This window comes from Poeciliopsis prolifica, unplaced genomic scaffold, assembly GCF_027474105.1.
Source record: "Poeciliopsis prolifica strain line A6 unplaced genomic scaffold, Auburn_PproV2 SCAFFOLD119, whole genome shotgun sequence".
In the NCBI taxonomy this organism is placed as follows: domain Eukaryota; kingdom Metazoa; phylum Chordata; class Actinopteri; order Cyprinodontiformes; family Poeciliidae; genus Poeciliopsis; species Poeciliopsis prolifica.
Genome location: NW_026562494.1, coordinates 32,796 through 53,502, shown reverse-complemented (window position 1 = coordinate 53,502; position 20,707 = coordinate 32,796). Strand labels below are relative to the sequence as shown.

Below are 20,707 nucleotides of genomic sequence, written 5' to 3'. Positions count from 1 at the left end.
GGATTTTTCAACTAAATTTCCATCTATTGTAAATAAAATATTACTTTATAAGTAGTTGTTCACTTTGTGTCTAAATTATTCTAATTAATCTCTATCTCTAATAACATACATGTATGAAATATATAAATTATTATTCACAGGATTAAGTTAATATAACTGTTGTCATTAGAAACTAATGAAAAGTTTAAAGTATTAATTTTATGATGATGATTGAGTTCTTACTGCCCTCTGGTGGTGAACTATAACTACAGACATTATTCATATAAATTGTTAAACCGGATGTTTGTTTAATGTAAAATTTTATAACGTCAGATCAAAGTTAACTCCAAACAGTGAATCAAAATATGTCTGAATAATATACGAGTCAGAAATCTGTGATAATGACTCAGGATGTCTTTTAGTTTTCTCTAAACTCCACATTAATGGATATTAAACATAAATAATGCAGCATTATCAGGGCTGTAGTTCCCACTATGGGCACCAGAGGGCGTAAATACCCCGCTCTGAATATAGAGGTGAGTTTGAAGAGCTGCAGTGTGAACTAGAAGCATCTCCACAGAGACGAAAACATCCCGCAGAGACTCTGAGCGGAGCTAACGATGCTAACAGACTAGCAGCGGCTTCAGAGGAGCTGTGGTTCTTAAAACTGGAGCTTCAGCTCAAACAGAGCTGAAACAAACTCTGGTTTAGGCGATAAGATGCTGAGCTTCCGGTCAGAAGGTAGGAAAATATTTATGAAAAGTTAAATTATCCTGCAAACAGTCAGAATAATGTTGATATTTTAGCTGCCGAGCCGCGAACTGAACTATTAATATCAGAGCAGGGCGGTTTCTGCCCTCTAGTGGACACAGATGATAATTACACCTACTTGATAAAGTTAGAGCGTTTACAAACTACATTCACTTCCGGTGAGTACTTTCACATTAAGAGCCATAGAAACGAGTTCCTCTGTTAGCTTTCATTTGAAATAATACATTTTACTTCTGTTGTTTTTCTCTCTGAAACAATAAACTGTTATTCAAAGCAGCAAATTAAATTTTACTCATCTCAAACTGAAATGATTATCAATTCATAAAAGTATTTAAATAACATTAACAATCAATCTCTGACCCGGTTCCCTCTCTGACCCGGCTCCATCTCTGACCCGGTTTCATCTCTGACCCGGTTCCCTCTCTGACCCGGCTCCATCTCTGACCCGGTTTCATCTCTGACCCGGTTCCCTCTCTGACCCGGTTCCATCTCTGACCCGGTTCCCTCTCTGACCCGGTTCCATCTCTGACCCGGTTCCCTCTCTGACCCGGTTCCATCTCTGACCCGGTTCCATCTCTGACCCGGTTCCCTCTCTGACCCGGTTCCCTCTCTGACCCGGTTCTCTCTGACCCGGTTTCCTCTGACTCTCTTGTGTTCATGAAATCAGTTCCTTCATTCAGAGTCTCAAACTGAAATGTTCTTTAGTGAAGAAGAAACTTCATCTGGTTCTGATGTTGAAGCTGCAGCTTGAATCCGTCTCAGGATTCGGATCAGAATCCAGTTCGTATCATCGATCAGCATCACTGTGGCTCCAGAACCTGGCCTATCTCTACCTACAGGCCGGTTGAGGCCAAGAGGTCAGAGGGCAGAAACACAACTGGACCTGGTGCCGTCATGTCGATGTTTTTTAGATTTAATCTAAAAATTAAAGAATTTTTAGATTAAATCTATCTAATGTAGAATTAGATTTTGAGATTTAATGTATTTCTTTTTCTTGCTGCGAATCTCCGGTGAGTTCTGTGCTACAATTAGCTCGTTAGCTATCGATTAGCCACAAGCTAATGTTTTGCTGTTTTGTATTAAAGGTTGGATTGTCATGAAATTTTATAGTTTAAAGTTGAAAGGAAAAAAACAATCGGCGATACTTGTTTATGGGTCAGAATGCATGTTTCTACATGATGTTTGTAAGTGAATTAGAAATGTTTCTCGCTAATATTCTGCTAATATTGCACCTTTTCTTTTGAAATGGTGACACTGATGAGGTATTTAATTTATTTCGCTGTAAGGAATTTAAGAGTGCTAAAAAATAAGATATTGATATCAATTCAGTGAATATTATTTTTGTGATGTTTGTTGAGTTAAAAGACAAAAGTTATTTATCACAAGTACAAATAATTTTATCTACACGGAGAGGAGATAAAATTTCACTGAGGTGACTTAGAGTTGCATAATAACACTATAGTGAAAGATATTTCTGCTACATGCAGGTTGTTAGGTTTTTTGTGTTGAGGAACAACACATGAAAAACAGCGAGCCAGGATCCACAAGATCAGATTCACATTGTGTCCACTACGATGCCAAAGAAGAACCTTCTGTTCCACTAGATGGGTGGGATTGGGTTAGGGTTAGCTACAACATGACATTCAGATCTGAAAACTGAACTGAAACCGAATCAAAGGAAAAGAAACCCTGAACTTGACTGACTTGACTTAGGACTCCTAGAGGAAAACATTGACTATTTTGTTCTGTTCGTGTTATTGCCAAAATGTGTAATAAATATGTGTTTTGTTCAACTCTTTGTTTCACTTTTTCCTCCTGAGATGAACCTAGTTTCTGATACGCTAATTGATCATAAAGATTTATAGTCACTGATTCCCTTGTCGTACGTGACTACCAGGTTAGTAGACCTTACATTTATGATTAGAGTAATAATAAATACAAAATGTTTAAATTCTCAGTAAGCAGTGACCAGACTCTAAATTTGTGTGTTCTCTCTGCAGGTTTCTTATTTTGAAATCTACCTGGGTAAAATCAGAGACCTGCTGGACGGTGAGTCTGTTCTCCCACTTCCACGTTCTGACCTTCAGAAAACCACATTTTACTGAGGATCTTTCTCAATTCTAGCACCAGCTGAGTTTTGAGATCTTTGTCTTGCTTTCAGTGTCGAAGACGAACCTCGCTGCATGAAGACAAGAACAGAGTGCCCTATGTGAAGGTCAGTAAGACGAGTTTCAACTTCTTCAATGAGGGTTAGATCTGGTTTGACACAAACATATTTTCGATGTTTTTATCTGTAAATGATGTTGTTCCAGCTGTAACGGCTGCTCTCTGTTTCAGGGCTGCACTGAGCGCTTCGTGTCCAGTCCTGAGGAAGTGATGGACGTCATCGACGAGGGAAAGGCCAATCGGCACGTGGCAGTGACAAGTACGTAAACATATTTATTTATCACATTTATTCAATTATAACTTTTTACAAAAACAGAAAATATGTAGAACAAGTCTAAGACATGTTTTGTGCCTGCTGCAGATTTACCATTTTTTGTTTTATACTGAAGTTAATTCTGCAATCATGAAATTTTTGATCTGTGTTTTGTTGCTGCATGACTTTATTGATATCATTTAGACAAATAACACATTTTCTCTCAGTTTCAGCTGCTATACTGTGGATTTTCTGTGGCAAAATGAAATTTCACATCAAAAAGTACAAAAATAACCCTGAACTACCTACTGTTGGCCAGTAGGGTGCAGTAAGCCCGAGAGCATTTAAAATGCATTTGCAAAAAAATATTTGGTTAAAAATTATATTTCCATAAAGATATCAAAAATCTTGTTCAAAAACATATTTTTGCTGGTAAAATATTTCCTGTTAGGGTTTATTTTTCCTACTAAATATCTTTATTATGTTGTTGGATGGAGTAAAATCAGACGATCTTTTGGGAAATTGAGTTTTTCTCACCAAAAAACACAATCTGGTAAAATGATTATATGTGCAACTGCTGCAGAAAATGGATTAAAACAACATTTGATTGACTTTTTTATCTTCTGTCATCATTGCCTATGTGGCGTTGGCTTATTTAAAAGGGACTTTCTTTACATAAAATGAGCAGAAGATGATTTATGACTGATATATATTTTTTTAATGAATGATTTTTCTGTTTTCTGCTGCAGACATGAATGAGCACAGCTCTCGCAGCCACAGCATCTTTCTGATCAACATCAAGCAGGAAAACGTGGAAACGGAGAAGAAACTGTCAGGGAAGCTTTACCTGGTGGATCTGGCCGGCAGCGAGAAGGTCAGTCTGAGATTAATGAGGTCGCATTCCTCTGCTGAGCTGTGAGATTCATAAAGTCCGATTGTTTGACAGGTCAGCAAGACCGGAGCAGAGGGGGCGGTGCATCAACAAATCTCTGTCGGCGTTGGGGAACGTCATCTCGGCTCTGGCTGAGGGAACGGTGAGTTGGTTCTCCCTGAGGTTCTGATGGAGCGAGTTGGAGATGGTTGATCTGATCCCGGTTCCCCCAGAAAACCCACGTGCCGTACAGAGACAGCAAGATGACCCGGATCCTGCAGGACTCCCTGGGAGGAAACTGCCGCACCACCATCATCATCTGCTGCTCGCCGTCCGTCTACAACGAGGCCGAGACCAAGTCCACGCTCATGTTTGGACAGAGGTACTCCTGGCTTCTTCTCTGGAGCGACAGCTAAAGGAAACACATTCAGGTTTGGATCTCGGCTGCTTCTAAGAACAGTCCAAACGCTGCGAAAAACTAAATGTTAATGTTATTTTGTTGTTGTTTTCTTTGGTTTACTAAAAACCTCCAGAATGTAACGTCACAAATTAGCAAACAGTTACCTAGCAACCCAAGCTGAGCTTCAGTATGTTTGATACAATGGCTGCTGGAAAAGACAAGTGTTTGTTGTTGTCTTACCATCCAGAAACCATTCGCTGCATTCTTGTTGCTTGTGCTGGAGGCTCTTCTTGACTTGTTGTCTGGAGGCCGACAAATATCATTTCAGGGGCCTCAAATGGCCCTCAGGCCGCAGTTTGGACACCCCATCTGTAGATGTTGATTTGAAGTAAAGTTGGGGAATTTAAAAGTGATGCTCCCTTTTTTATTGTGTCCTCTCTCTGCAATGAATTGAGAGTGTAATCAGCTCCACATCATGATACTGCCACCACCATGCGTGTCAGATGTCATGTATGTTCGCCTGCAGTGTTTCAGATCTTTGGGTCGTGTGCAGGTGAAAGTTGATGTCAGTTCTGCAAACTAACTCAGGTGTTCAAAGTGAGGGACGCGGCCATTTACGGCCCGAGGACTGATTTAGTGCGGGACTCAAAGCACAAAAAGAAAATAAATCAGGACAAAACTACAACTTTTAAATGAAAATCATGTTAGATGCATCACACAGTGATCATCTGTTTCTAGCTTTTGGTTCCCTTCTATTGTCATGGTATCTAGAACATGCACTCATTGTCTTTTACACAAAACTTCACATCTATGAACTAAAATCTGCTTTTAGTTGCTGGATTCAAGCTTCCAGGACATTTTATTTTTATTAGCAAGAGTAGATAAATACTTTTTCAGTTTTTTTCAATTTACAAAAAACCCTCTGAGTAATTTTACTTTTTAAATTTAAATATTTATGCTTTGTTTATTGTTGAGTATATTAAAAGAATCACAACAATTTTTGTGATTTATTTGTTAAAAATGTCATTTTTTTGGCTTTCAGTTATTTTGTCCCAAATACATTTGAACCCTCCTGATGTGCAGATGTTGTGATGGACTGATGGTGGCCATCTTGTCTGGTTCAGGGCGAAGACCATCAAGAACACGGTGTGTGTGAACCTGGAGCTGACCGCAGAGGAGTGGAAGAAGAAATACGAGAAGGAGAAGAACAAGAGCCTGAAGAGCGCCATCCAGAGGCTGGAGGCTGAACTGAACCGCTGGAGGAACGGTACGTGGAAAACGTTACAATCTGCTGAGTCTGCATTGTGTCCCCATCCTCACTCTTCCTCATCCGCTGTTGGTTAGTAACCACAGAGACTCCTCCTCCTCCTCCTCTGTAGCCATTGTTCTTTAAATCTTGCTGAGTTTGTTGCTGATGGAAAATGTTCCTAAGCATTAAATCAACATCCCCTCTACACACACACACACACACACACACACACACACACCACACACACACACACACACACACACACACACACACACACACACACACACATACACACACACATATTCTAGCAGCTGCAGCCAGACCTGGACGGGTTTCTGGGTCTCTACGGCCTCATCATGACCGGCATGTTCATCAAGGAGAAGGTGGGTCCAAACCCAACAGAACCAGGCAGAACCAGGCAGAACATGTTTCCATGACGGGTCAAACCAGGAACACATTATTATTTAAGACCAAGATTATCATAATCAAGAAGACAGATCAGTAAACTTTACATTTTAATGACCATTTAGCTCTAGAACTGGAAAACATTTTAAATATCTAAAATCAATAAAACAAGTGAAATAAAATATCAAAAACTATCCTTCAATAAAATTCTGGTTGAGATTAAAACCTGTTTGTTTGGTAGAAAAAGGAAAACAATAAACAGTTTTCCTGAAACATTAAGTCATTTTTCTGCCTTTAACACATTCAGCAGTGAATACATGAGGATGATTGACAGCACTAAGCCCCTCCTCCTGGCTCTGATTGGTGGTTTTTGCTGCAGGTCGATATTTTCACAGTCGATCAGCTTCATAACAAACTGTCATCACAAACATATTTTTATAAATTCGTTCTTTCAGACGGTTTGTGAGTTTTCAGAACTTATTCTGGACCTTCTGTGTTCCAGTTCTTCAGAACCAAAGCGAAGGGCTCAGACGATGGAACCTACGCTGTGAGTCCCGTCGTCTCGTCGTGTCGCAGCTCAGATTTTCTCTTGAATTCGTCTTCATGTGTTTTTGTGTTCAGTCTCTCAGCAGAGCGACGGGCGACACTACGAGCCGCTGATGACCGACCCGGAGCGAGGACGGGTGAGTCCAGATGTCCGGTTCTGAAGGTTCTGGTTCTGTTCAGATGCTTCATCTTGTTTCTTCTCATTGTGTCTCTCAGAACCGCCGAGCGCCGGATGACTCCACCTACACGGTACCAGACGAACCGTCCAGAACAGAACCGCAGTGACCTCTGGATGTTTATCTAACTGGTTCTGTTTGGGTTTCAGGGCCTGCAGAAACGATCAGAACCGACGTATAAAGAGCTTCCTGTGAGGAGAGAGGTGAGCGTCTGAACACGATGAGGTTCTGTCAGGTTCTGGAACCGGTTGCATTAAAAACTCTTGTTTTTGCAGCGTCAGCGGAAGAACGAGCAGGTTTACCAGGTGAGTACCGACCGGACCGGACCGGACCGACCCGTCCAACATCTGCTCTGATCAGCTGATTGATTAATGATGGGCTGCTTTCAGGGTCTGAGCTCGGTCACCAGAGACACCTACGACTCCCTGCAGATGCAGCCGCTTCCGGCCCGCTAACCGGGTCGGTTCTGAAGAATCCTGCAGATCAGCACCAAGTTTTACTCTGATTGGACCCGACGGCTCCTCAACATCTGGAATTTAAGGCTTTTCCCACCAGATTTGGAGCTTTAAAATTCTGAAATATGACAGTTTTTTATTTAGAGCTCATCAATGTGATCAATAGTTTTGATTAGTTTAAAGGGAAATCAATAATTCCACTCATTAATTAGCATTCTATGCCGAGAAGTTTCACTGTTGTGTAAATATTTGTATGAGGATGAGAAACAGAGGAAACCTGCTCAATAGTTTCTGCTTCTAATGTCTGACTGTGTGAAGTCTGAAGAACCTGAAGTCAGTTTGAACTGGATGGAAACACAAGAAGGACAATTTAAACACATTTAGTCAAATCAGAGATAAAATCAAATGAAAATAGATATTTAGGTTAACATTAATATGATGGACATTATGATCATTTAATTGTTATTCTGCTGGTTTTAATCATATTCTTGTCTCCTATGACTCATTTTTATTAACTTTTTGTTGTTTTTTTATGTTTTCTGAGAATTTCTGCTGTTTTTAGAATGTTATTAAATGTAAAGCTTTTATCTGATATTAAATGAGTCTTAAATAAACATCTGTTACTCATTTCTGCCTCCTGGTGGACAGAATGAAGGTTTGCAATAATAAAGATTTACCTATAATTTATTCAATTTGCCAGTAGAATTAGTTACTTATTTAATTGGAAGATTGTTTCACTCATAATTTGGGTAAATGTTATATAAATGTTATAAGTGAAATAATCTGCATGATTCATCAATATTAAGAAATAATTGACTGAAAAGAAGCTCATGTGTTTTGCTGAAGTTATTAGTCACTGGCTCCCAGTGAGGGGACCAGAACAAGAGCAGCAAGAGACCAACTAGAACTAGAAGTCAGGGTTTCCTCTGCTTCATCAGCCTGCCGGGCTGATACTGTTGTACTGTAGTGAGAAGGGCGGAGCCTGAGGTGAGTCAGGAACAATAAGATCAGGAGAAACAGATTATTCACTTTTTATCAGTAAAACAATCAGAGGAGGGCTTCACAACCCTCCTCTGAATTATGACACTCAAAACTTTGTAATATTTTAACCAAAAACGCAGCGGGCCGCTGATGGACGACCTTATGACCCCACCCTGAAGTGTTCCCAGGAAATTCCTGCATCAGGAATTTTGTGTTAAATGATATTTACTAGTTTGATTAACATTGATCTGAAACCTTCACCTTCCATTTATGACACATCAGAAAAGGTTCCTGCTGGACGGATCTTAATGTTTGGAGGTTGAACCTTTTTTTTTCAGGCATGTTGGCAACGAGGAAACATTCCTGCACAGCAGAGACAGAAACTGGTAAACATCTTCCAGTGAACGGCTGCAGCAAGTTAAAACCTGTTTGTACTCTGCAGGTTTTTAATTTTCGTTGGAAACGTTTGAGACAAACTAGTTGAACAACTTAAAGCCTCCATCTAAGAGAGGCCAAAGATTAAAGAAGTTTATGTTCAGTAGTGAAGGAGGATCAGGTGAGAATCATCATGGAAAGACCAAAGATAAAATGAAAAATAAAAAGATTAGAAACTGAAAAAGTTGTGAAATCTTTGCCATTTAGGAAAATGTTAAACTTTAAAAAATGTTGTGGACTATGTTTCAGATTCTTTATTTATTATTATTATTATTATTATTATTATTATTATTTGACTTTTAAATGAACTTTCTGGCCAAAATTTAGCATCAGAGCTAAAAAGATAATTAAATGTGTAGCAGTTGAATGATGTTAGCTAATGCTAATGCTAATTAATGTCTATGGTGACCTTTGACCTTCCTGCCAGGGTTTGAGTTATTCTGAAATGTTTGTTTTTTTTATTTCTAAAAGTAAACAAAAACTATTTTAAACAGGATCAGGAACTGAAGTCGGTCATGTAGTGAAAGACGACTGGATGGATCCGACTGACTGAAACTTTAACAACAAACATCCACAAGTTACTGGATGATAAAAACTATTTCCTCCTTTCTGGGTCTTTTTCTTCTGCCCAGATCATTGATTAATATCTGGATCAATACAGTGGAGATGCAGAGGAGATAATAATGTTCCTGTAAAGCTGATCACAGTCAAAAGACGTTTTTACACCAAAATTGAATCTTTGGAGGGAAAGAAAACAAAACAAACTGACGTCTTTAAAACTTTTACACAGTAATGTTCATTTTTAAATGTTGTTCATGAAGAACTGGAGGCTGCAGAGCCAACAGGCTGGAAAACCATCAATCTGTCCTGATCAGAACCAGAACCAGAACCAGGCACCAATAGAAAGAAAATTATTTTAAAACTAAATGAGCAAACTGAGGAAGGAGGAAACATTCCTGCACAGCAGAGACAGAAACTCATAAACATCTTCCAGTGAACGGCTGCAGCAACTTAAAACCTGTTCAGGAGGTTTTAATTTTCGTTGGAAACGTTTGAGACAAACTATTTGAACAACTTAAAGCCTCCAGGCTAAAAGAGACAAAGATTAAAGAAGTTTATGTTCAGCAGTGAAGGAGGATCAGGTGAGAATCATCATGGAAAGTTTCCTTCATATCAACATTAAACAAGATTAAATAAATGAATAAAATCTGTATTTAATATGAACATGTCAGATGGAGAAACATCAACATTTCAAGGTTCTTGGTTCTGTTGGCTCAGATCATAACAAGCAGCAACTATTATTACTTTTATTTGTTAAATTTCTTTATAGATGAATCTGAAAATCTCCATTAATTTAATAAAATATTGATTAAAATCCTGAATATGTTTCAAACTTAAAGAAGCTTTAAACTGAAACGTGAACTTGTTGTTTAACATTTATTTCCTGGTTTCTTGTTATTCAACAGGTGAACACACCTCTGCTGTCAGGGGGCGGAGCCTCAGGTGGTCCCATTAAAGTTCTGGAGAATCGGGTGCGGTTCTCCAGTTGCTCCCACTGGGTTTGTGTGAACAGAAGGAGAAGCAAAGATCTGATCAGGTGAGTTTTAACTCCACAATCTTCTGGTTTCCAGTCCTGACTGGTTTCTCTCTCTGAGCTGCTGGTTCTGGTTTGGTTCTGGTTCAGCTGAGATATCTGGTTCCTGGTTGGTGGATGAAAATATTTCGATATGAAGTCAATAATTTATTGATCAGAGAGGAGCCAGAGGACAGCTGATCACATTCAATCAATTATTGATCAGTAAGAAGTGATTATGGTGAAATATCAACACAGCGCCCCCTAGAGTATTAAAAACATCCACTGCTGTTATTTAGACCTGAACTGAGTTAAAACATCAAACCATCAGAACTGAGAAAAATGACTATTGGACCCGTTTACACTCCCAGCAGGAAGTCGGCCATTTTGGATCAAATGTCTTGTTTGTTGTTTTTTAATGTAAAACAAATAAAAAATGTCAGATTTGTCCTGGAGAGCTCAGAGGTTTAAGCAGAAGAAAACTGTCCTCCACTCTGATCGTCATTCATTTTCTCTCATTTTGATTTTTAAATGATTGATTAATATTAAATCACAAATCTGCTAAACTATTGGTTGAATCACAGCGATTTCTAATAATCTATATCACTGCTAACACTTAAAAGGAAACCTGTTGTGTATTTTATATTTCAGTCACTTCATACTTCAATGACAGTGATATTAAATAATTTTGTTGTTTTTAACAAAGTTTTAAATTGTTTTAAATTTTGGTGAATGAGAGAAATTTACAGAAGTTCGGCTATCTGTGAATCTTTAGAGTTTTTTTTTACTCTGTTTTTGATTCATTGTTAAATGTTTGGATTTTTATATTTTATATAAATAAACTGAGTCTGGTGGCAGGATTTTGACCTTTGACCCTAGTGGTTCAGTTGTTTCCCTTCTCTGTAAAAATGTAGCAAACTTGATTGTGAAAGAGACAAAACGGCGCCACCTAGAGTGACTCCAACACGATCAACATCTTTCCACAGTTTTTTATTGTCCAGTAGTGAGAAGGGGCGGAGCCTGAGGTGAGTCAGGAATCATAAGATCAGGAGATCATTCACTGTTTATCAGTGAAACAATCACAATAAAAGTTTTATAGTTGCTTTAATAAGATTGGATAATTTATCTAAACTTTTAAAGCAGAAACTGAGATTAAAGTCTGACTTTAAATCCAAAACCATCTGAAAGTTTTTACACCCTTTAAACATCATCATATTTTCATTTCCCAGTTTCCTGATATTCATGTGAAACCAAAACAAAGTTTAATATTAATGATATTATTTAAGTTGTTGCTTAATTAGATAAAATCTGATGAACAGTTTTCAGATTTTCACCAAATTATTGATCAATCATTTCAGTCCAGGCTGCAGGTGGTTCAGTTGAAAGCTGATCAAGCTGTAAAGAATCAACAGCGCCCTCCAGAGGAACAACAGTCTAATGACATCTGAACCTGGTGACATCACAAATCCACTTCCTGTGGTTGTTGATTAGTGCAGTTTGTTGATCTTTAGGTAAAAAGTTTTAGAACCAGGATCTCAGTTTCAGGCTAAGTTAACTCAGAGTTTACAGAAGCAGTTTGTTGAAACTTATTTAAGTGATTATAATCAGAACCTAAACATGAGAATCATTGACTTTGAATGTTTGTGTTCTGAGATGAATCATCCTGAGAGATGAAACTAATTATCAGGAATCTCAATCTGTCCCAACCAAACCAAATAATCTCAGATTACATGATGGTGTTTGTTGAATGAATATTGATCTTATTACAATCATCTATCATCTCTGTACAGCAGATGTTCACATATTAATCCTCTCATTATTGTCAGACTCCAGAGACGGTTTGTTTTCTGTTTTTATGAAGCTCTTCTTGTTCCACTGAGGAGTGGAGGAATATTTCAAGCCTCAGCAGGTTTCAGCATCTCACTTTAATCCATCTGTGATTCTCCAGAGTGAGAAACTGAAGACGTTGATTACCTGCATGTCTGATCTTGTCTCAGGATTCAGATATGCAGAGCTTCAGTTCTTGCTCTTTTCTTCTACCAATCATTCAGATCCGTGTGAAGTTGGTTCCTCTGAAGAAATGAGTTCTGGTCTACGTCTCTGTTTATGGGGAAAAACAACCTGAAGTCTTAATTCCTCCTGCACAATCAAGTTAAAGTCAAACTGTTTGACTCTGACATAATTTTATTGGTGAAACATCAAAGTTTGAGGCCTGGATCAAAACATTCAATTTTGATAACTTTTAATTCTCCAAGGTTTACAAGAATACTGTCAAGAAAATCTGAGATCATCCCACTTCCCCATGCTGGAGAGTTTAATTTAACAGTAACAATAAATAAAGTTACCTTTAAAATCAGTCACACAAGTGACATCTAGACCCAACAGTAGACCCAGACTGCAATAAAATAAATCTGGTTGTGTGTGTTGTTTTAATTATAATTATCTTTTTTATCTAATCATAAGAAATCATAGAGAGAGATGAGACAGGAAGAGCAGGTTTCCTGGAAACTGAGGAAGGAAGTTTCCAGCCTGCAGATTTATAAAAATATCTGAGATTATTCCTTATTAAAAAGCATAAAAGTTTGAAAGGATGAAATGTAAACATTTTGAGTAATTAGATAAGATTTAGAGTAAAGTACTTATATTAATATTGGTTTACTTATAACAATACTTACTGACACTTGTGGAAAAACGTACAAGTAAGACAAGTAACTGTAACTTCTGTAATAACTCACATTATAATACAAGAGTAATAAGTTGAGCAACCCTGATCCAACCAAAGGTTCCTCTTTTTGCTCTCACCCTTTATTGGTTTATCCACCATTTTGGTGCATTAGCATTGGCTAACACTGTTGCTGTGCTTGTTTCATTGGCTGATGGACAGATGACCTCATATCCATCACTGTCTTGGAGACATTTTGTCCTGATGTCTTGGCTAATGTCTCAGGGTTGCTCAACGATGCTCCCATGTCTCTGAGACGTTTAAGTTGTTCAATCATCTATCTTCAAATGAGGCGTTGGTCATCTCTGCTCTCCTGTTAGTCCTCTTTGACCTTGACCTTTCACCTTCTATCTACCTCCAACACATCATCAGTGATCTTTAATAGCAGTTACACATTTTACACCATTTCAAGTTCAATGTTATAATCCTTTTAGTTCCTTTAATTTAGCATTAATTTATAATTTTATGATAATCACAACTTATTACTCTTATTATAATTATAATGTGGTTATTATACATGTTCTGAAAAGAAACCAAGAATAATCTATTATTGTAATTATTTAATACCAAAGTTACAGTTACTTGTCTTACTTTGTACGTTTTTCCACAAGTGTCAGTAAGTATTGTTATAAGTAAACAATATTAATATAAGTACTTTACTTTAAATCTTATCTAATTACTCAAAATGTTTAGATTTCATCCTTTCAAACTTTTATGCTTTTTAATAAGGAATAATCTCAGATTTTTTATAAATCTGCAGGCTGGAAACTTCCTTCCTCAGTTTCCAGGAAACCTGCTCTTCCTGTCTCATCTCTCTCTATGATTTCTTAAGATTAGATAAAAAAGATAATTATAATTAAAGCAAAGTTTGCAGGAGACAAAAACAACACACACAACCAGATTTATTTTATTGCAGTCTGGCTCTACTGTTGGGTCCAGATGTCGCTTGTGTGACTGATTTTTAAAGGTAACTTTATTTGTTGTTACTTGTTACGTCCGCCAGGACGCCATATTTAAAAGGACACGTAGACAAAAGGATTCCAAGAAAAATATTCCTTTATTCATTTTTTTTATTTTCTTTTAGACTTCCTTGTCCTTTTCTACTTGTTTTTTTCTGTAAAGGAAGGAAAGAACCCCTCTTCCCGTGTCCAAAACGTAACAAAAAAGTAAGAGAAAAAAGTTCAACAGAAAGGTGGACCTGGTGAGCCGGTCCAAAGAAACAAAAGGTACAGCAGGGGGCCAACCCTATACAGGCCGCCGAAGCCCCTGCTAGTACCAGACTAAAGAAAATAGGGAAAAAAATATATAAGCTATTAACACAAAATGACCGAAAACAGGACAACCGGACTCACAGGCCAAAACAGACCAAAAAACAACCAAAAAAATCCCCATGGCAGGCAGGAGGCATCACAAGGGTCCAAAGGCCGACAAAGTTGGAGGAGCCTCCTCCGGCGCATTCCTCTTGGAGGTGGAGATGGAGGTGGATGAGCGAGAGAGAGAGAGAGCGGCTGGGCGGCAACCATTACAACCCAGCCTATATATAGGCCGTCCTCGCCCACCAATTAAAGCCAAACTAATTACAAAAAGAATCACTACCCTAAAATATATTAAACACAAACCACTCAACTTAAATCAATACAAAATTATTTAAGAAAATAAAAATAATTAGAGAGTGCCCAAAGAACATAACATTACTATTAACTGAAATCTCCAGCATGGGGAAGTGGGATGATCTCAGATTTTCCTGACATAATAAACACAAAAAACACAAAGTGATGCAACATAGAATCAATATCAAAAACTACATTAAGTCAATGCCATAACATGCAAATAAAACATTTATAATATTTAACTCAGCCAATGGACTTTGATCTACTGGGCCCTTCAAAATCTCTGTTAATAAACATGAACCTACTTTATGCAGACAATGCAGTCAGTATTGGATACACTTGCAGCACTTTCAGCCAATAATCAGTGAGTATTGATTACATTTCAAATTCAATTCTAAACAGGTGAGTTTTTAGTTGAGATTTAAAGGATGTCAGGGTTTCAGCTGTTTTTACAGTTTTCTGGAAGTTTGTTCCAGATTTGTGGTGCATAGATGCTGAAGCTGCTTCTCCTCTGTTGGTTCTGGTTCTGGGGAACCAGAACCTGAGAGGTCACTTTGTGTGATCGTCCATCTCTCTCAGAGGTTCTATCAGCGACTGTCAAACCAGGGTCGCTGAGCGGCTGAATAGGGAATCTTTGTTGACGCGCCAGCTGATCAAAAACGCAATCCAAGTTGCATTTAAGTTGATTTATTTTGCCAATATCCAAAGCGTCAGTGTCCACACAGCATAAAAACGGATCCGTAGCTTCTGGTCTTGTCCTAAACTAAGTGATTTCTGGAAGGACACTTTTGAAGCTCTCAGTGTTATTTTCAGGAGAAATGTTCCAAAAACTCCCTTGGTGGCAGTTCTGGGAGTAATACCCGATGGAATGGACAGGAAGGGTGATAGATATCTTCTAAGTATCTTGCTCACAGCAGCCTTGAAATGTATAACTATCAGGTGGCTGAAACCAGGGCCTCCTACATATAACACATGGATACAAAAAATCTGGGACATTTATCTGATGGAAGGAATCACATATTCCTTAAGGCTTCAAAAAACAGTTTTTGATATAAGGTGGAGCCCGGTCTTACCGTTACTAATTCAATGACGCCCTTACAGGATTGCTTGTTGGTACCTTTATGTACCCATGGGTCAGTTAGAATACCATGGTGTTTAAGAATGTGAGGACCATCTTATGTCAGAGGGGATTTAATTGTGTGTCTTGTATTATTTTTTATTTTTATTTGTTTTCTTGTGTGATGTTTGTACTGGTATGTATTCCTTATTGCCTATGTTAGATCATTTGATGTCTCATCTTTTGTCAAGTTATAATGCAGAAGATAAATGTCAGTAAGAGACAGACGAATGCAACTGTGGACATGTGTTGTTAAAAATAAATAAAAATAAAGTTAAAAAAAAAAAAAAAACGGATCCGTAGAAAAAACAGTGAATAAAGACAAAATGTGCTAAATTGAAGCGGTCAGCAAAAAGTAAACCTTCCTCCATCACCCACTCACTACTTCACCCAGGTGAGCAACAGCTGATCTATAATCACTAACGACATCACGTGATCCCCTCTACGCCTGTCCACAACAGATTCCCTTTTTAGTTCTTAGTATCAGCGTTAGGGAAAGACAAACTAGATGATTGATTTTACTTATTTGATTATTTCTGCTACTGAATTAAGCTGTACTGACTCTTGCAAAGTGCTTTACTAATAAAATATTTAGCCTAAAGAAAATGTAAAAGATGTGGACATTCAATTAATGAGTCACCTCAAAGTTCTTTGATGGTAGAAAATAGCTGTGATGTTTGATTCTGGGGAAGAAAACTAGGTCATGTTTTATAGGGTTGCTTTAGCCCAAATCTAAAACAACATCCTTGGGACTCGTCAGAGTCACTAAACCACCTGATTCATAACAAGTGCAAGTTGTAACAAAGAGAAGGAGCGACCGTTAACAGATGTGCTCTGTGGAACCAGTTGCTGCTCAGTCTGGCTGATTCACAGGGGGAAGAGGACGAGACATCTGGATGGAGGCCGTCAGTAACCAGGCGAATCCTTTCTGGATGCAGCTAAAACAGAGTTTACTTCAGTTCTGGACAGATTTAGGAAACTCAATTCACCTGTTAGACAGAGAGCTGGTAGCACATCTCCCCTCTCTGAAGAGGAAGTAGTGACTGAGAGAGAGAGAGTGAAGGAGGGGGGCCGAGGTTGCGCAACAACAATACCTGCTGTAAGAAGCCAATACTCTAAATTCCTTGGACTAAATTCATCATGTGACATGTCAAAATGACCTTTGACCCTCCCTCCAATAGTTTATTTCCTGTGTTGAAGGCTTTGTGTAGCAAGTTTCAAATATGTACAGTGAGTCGTTTGATTGGGTCGCCTTTAGGGTTGTAGAGGTTTTAATTCCACTAAGTTCTCCAGTTTTGGTCCCAGTCAGCAGCTTCAGCAGAACCAGTCAGAACTTGGTTTGTTTCAACAGGATGAAACTCTGTCAGTCCAGATTCGTCCCTCTCATCCCTCTGTGTCTTTATTTCTGCTGCTTCTCATCATCACTCAGAGGAAGACGGCAGAGACGGTGAGGACAACTGGTCACCTGAAAACTAAACGCCTGAGCAGGAGGCCAGACGCATTTCTGGAGGACATTTAATCAGCTGGTGATGGCAGCAACACATTACTGTTCAATGGCAACAAACAGGATTTAAAGATGTTTTCATTTCAGTCTGAAGGAAATCTGATCCTAGAATGACTCACAGTCGCTTTCCATCCTTAAATACAAACATTTGGTTCAATAGTGTTGATTTCAGATGTTCTGGAAGAATCAAGTCAGTTTCAAAAAGACAAATTTTAGTTTTAAGGATTAAAGAAATTGTGTTTTTCAGTGGTGTGTTATTGTGTGATTTAAATGAATATTTTTATCTCTAATCTGGTATTTTTCCATCTAGTTTATCATTTAAATCACAGTAGATTATTTATGAGATAAAGTCTGAAACATAATAAATCCTTCATTTTTCCAGATAAAAGATGGCGCAGCAGCAGGAAGTCCAGCAGGAAGTCCAGCAGGAAGTCCAGCAGGAAGTCCAGCAGGAAGTCCAGCAGGAAGTGGATTTTGGTAAGTGATCAGAAGCAGAAATGAACCATCATGAAGGAACAAACGGACCAATCACAGCCCGTGTTGCTGCCATGTGATGAACCTCAGCCTCAGAGTATTTATTGTTTTCATGCTTCCTGTTCAGTGAAGATCTGCTGGAAACTGAGTTTCTGTGAAACCTGAAGATAAAAACTGAACTCAGATGGAAACAGAACTAAAAGGAACCAAAGTGAAGAACATCTTCAGGAATATTTACTATATACACTAATTAATTTATCCAGTAATCACATCATTTATTACTAATTTATTATCAAAGACTTGCTGTTTCTATTATCCCAACATTTGGTGACAGAGATGCTGAAGCTTAGAGATGGAGATTAAAAACTTGTTGAAAGTAAAAGACAGAAAAATGATGAAAATGTTAATCAGTCGATATTTTCATCAATAACATCAGAGTTTCCTGTTTCCTGAAATAGTTCAGCTCTATATTTAGAAGGTGTTTGTTTTATTGTTCTTCCTGCAGTGAGGAAACAAATGATGAACAGAAGCTTCATTTGTTCTCATGTAGACAGAATCAGTGTCGTCTCTCAGATATGAGGCAGAAACACAACAGCAGGTTCAGACCTGAGGAGCTGATCAACAGACTCTGAGGAGAATCTCTGGATGGAGCAACAGGAAGAGTTGATCTTCATCAGGTTTGTCTCTCAGATGTAAATTAATCCTGTTTCTGTTTCTGCCTGCAGAGAAAAAAACTTTTCAAGGTTCGCTCTGAGTTTGTGAAGAAAGTTTCTGAGGAAATCCTGAAACGGCTCCTTGATGAGCTTCTATCAGATGAGGGTTTGGTGATTTGGAGGATGAGGGTATACTGCAGATGAACCGAACCAGAGCAGACAAGGCCCGCGACACCATAGATGCTGTGAGAAAGAAAGGACAGAGAGCCTGCAGGTTGATGATCAAACATCTTCACATGGATCCAACTCTGTCCAACCAGCTGGGTTTGTCCTCTGCCTCCTTTGGTCCAGGTGAGAGACAAAGTTCATTAAAGCTGCTATTACAACCTCTACTGGTTTTGATTAAACTATAAATGATAAATAAATCTGATCTCTTCTAATAGTTCCTGATTTCAAAATTTTTCACCACAGAGAAAAAGTTAAATATATTAATGTCCTTTGAGAATATCAAAATAACTATTTTCATTATGTTTAGCTGAAGTGTCTGCTCTTGTTTATTTTTTAGATTTTGATGTTCGGTGTCAACAGGAACTTAAAAACCATCTGAAGATGAAGATCCAGAGTCTCTCTGAAGGCGTCGCTGAACTTGGAAATAAAACCGATCTGAACCAGATCTACACTGAGCTCTACATCACAGAGGGGTCAACTAGAGAGGTCAACCAGGAACATGAGGTCAGACAGATTGAAACAGCATCCAGGAAACAAGAAACAGTCAGAAGAGAAGACATCTTTAAAGTCCCACCTGGAGGAGATCAACCAATCAGAACAGTGATGACCATGGCGTGGCTGGCATTGGGAAAAACACTGTTAACACAGAAGTTCACTCTGGACTGGGCTGAAGGCAAAACCAACCAGAACATTGAGTTCATATTTCCATTCACCTTCAAAGAACTGAATTTACTGAGAGAGAAAAGTTCAGCTTATTAGAACTGATTCATGAACGATTCACTAAAACCAAAGGAATCAGAAACTTTGAATCGTTCCAGGTTCTGTTCATCTTTGATGGTCTGGATGAAAGTCGATTTAATCTGGATTTCAACAACAATCTGATCCTGACTGATGTTACAGAGTCCAGCTCAGTGGATGTTCTGCTGACAAACCTCATCAGGAAGGAACTGCTTCCCTCTGCTCTCCTGGATAACCACACGACCTGCAGCAGCCAATCAGATCCCTGCTCAGTGTTGACATGGTGACAGAGGTCAGAGGGTTCACTGACCCCAGAAGGAGGAATACTTCAGGAAGAGATTCAGAGATGATGAAGAGAAGGCCAGCAGGATCATCTCCCACATCCAGAAATCCAAAAGTCTCCACATCATGTGTCACATCCCCGTCTTCTGCTGGATCACTGCTAAAGTTCTGGAGGATGTGATGGAGACCAGAGAGAGAGAGAAACTACCCAAGACTCTGACTGAGATGTACATAGAGTTCCTGCTGGTTCTACTCAACATCAAGGAGGAAAAGTTTGATGGAGGAAAAAAGAGCAAATCTATGGAGTCCAGAGAACAGGAAGCTGATTGAGTCTCTAGGAAAACTGGCTTTTGATCAGCTGCTGAAGGGAAACCTGATCTTCTATGACAAAGATCTCACACAGTGCGGCATCAACATCCAAGATGCTGCGTTGTTCTCAGGAGTTTTCACTGAGATGTTTAAAAGAGAGAGAGGGACACGCGACGTCTCCGTCTACTCCTTTGTTCATCTGAGCATCCAGGAGTTTCTGGCTGCAGTCTACATGCTCCACTGCTTCACCAGCAGGAAGTCAGAGGAGATCAAGACGTTCCTGGGAGACGAATACAGAGAAACATCTCTAGATGAGTTCATGAAGAAAGTCATGGAGAAATCCCTCAGGAGTCAAAATGGCCACCTGGACCTGTTTGTCCGCTTCCTTCATGGTCTCACTGTGGAGTCCAACCAGAGAGTCTTAGAAGATCTGCTGGGTCAGACAGAGACCAGTCCAGAAACCATCCAGAGAATCATCACCAACCTGAAGGAGATGAACTCTGATAGAATCTCTCCTGCCAGAAGCATCAACATCTTCTACTGTCTGGTGGAGATGAACGACGTCTCATTTTATCAGGAGATCCAACGGCTGCTGGATTCAGGGAAGAAGCTCTCAGAGACTGACTGTTCAGCTCTGGCCTTCATGCTGCAGATGTCAGAGGTTCTGGATGAGTTGGACCTGGAGAAGTACAACACATCATCAGATGGACGACAGAGACTGCTTCCAGCTGTGAGGAACTGCAGAAAGGCTCGGTGAGTCCAGATGTTTTCATTGTGTGATGCTGATTCAGCTCTATTGTCCTCCTGTTT

The 20,707-nt window shown here is 38.9% G+C and overlaps 1 long non-coding RNA gene and 1 pseudogene across 1 annotated transcript; both read left to right on the top strand.

The window, feature by feature from the left end:
* Nucleotides 1-473: 473 nt before the first annotated feature.
* LOC129354849 (kinesin heavy chain-like) lies at nt 474-7,271 on the top strand (annotated as a pseudogene).
* Nucleotides 7,272-10,236: 2,965 nt separating this feature from the next.
* Nucleotides 10,237-18,117, top strand: LOC129354833 (uncharacterized). Its single transcript, XR_008605199.1, has 3 exons — nt 10,237-10,284; nt 17,139-17,235; nt 17,596-18,117. It is a non-coding gene; the product is annotated as an uncharacterized LOC129354833 (long non-coding RNA).
* Nucleotides 18,118-20,707: the final 2,590 nt, after the last annotated feature.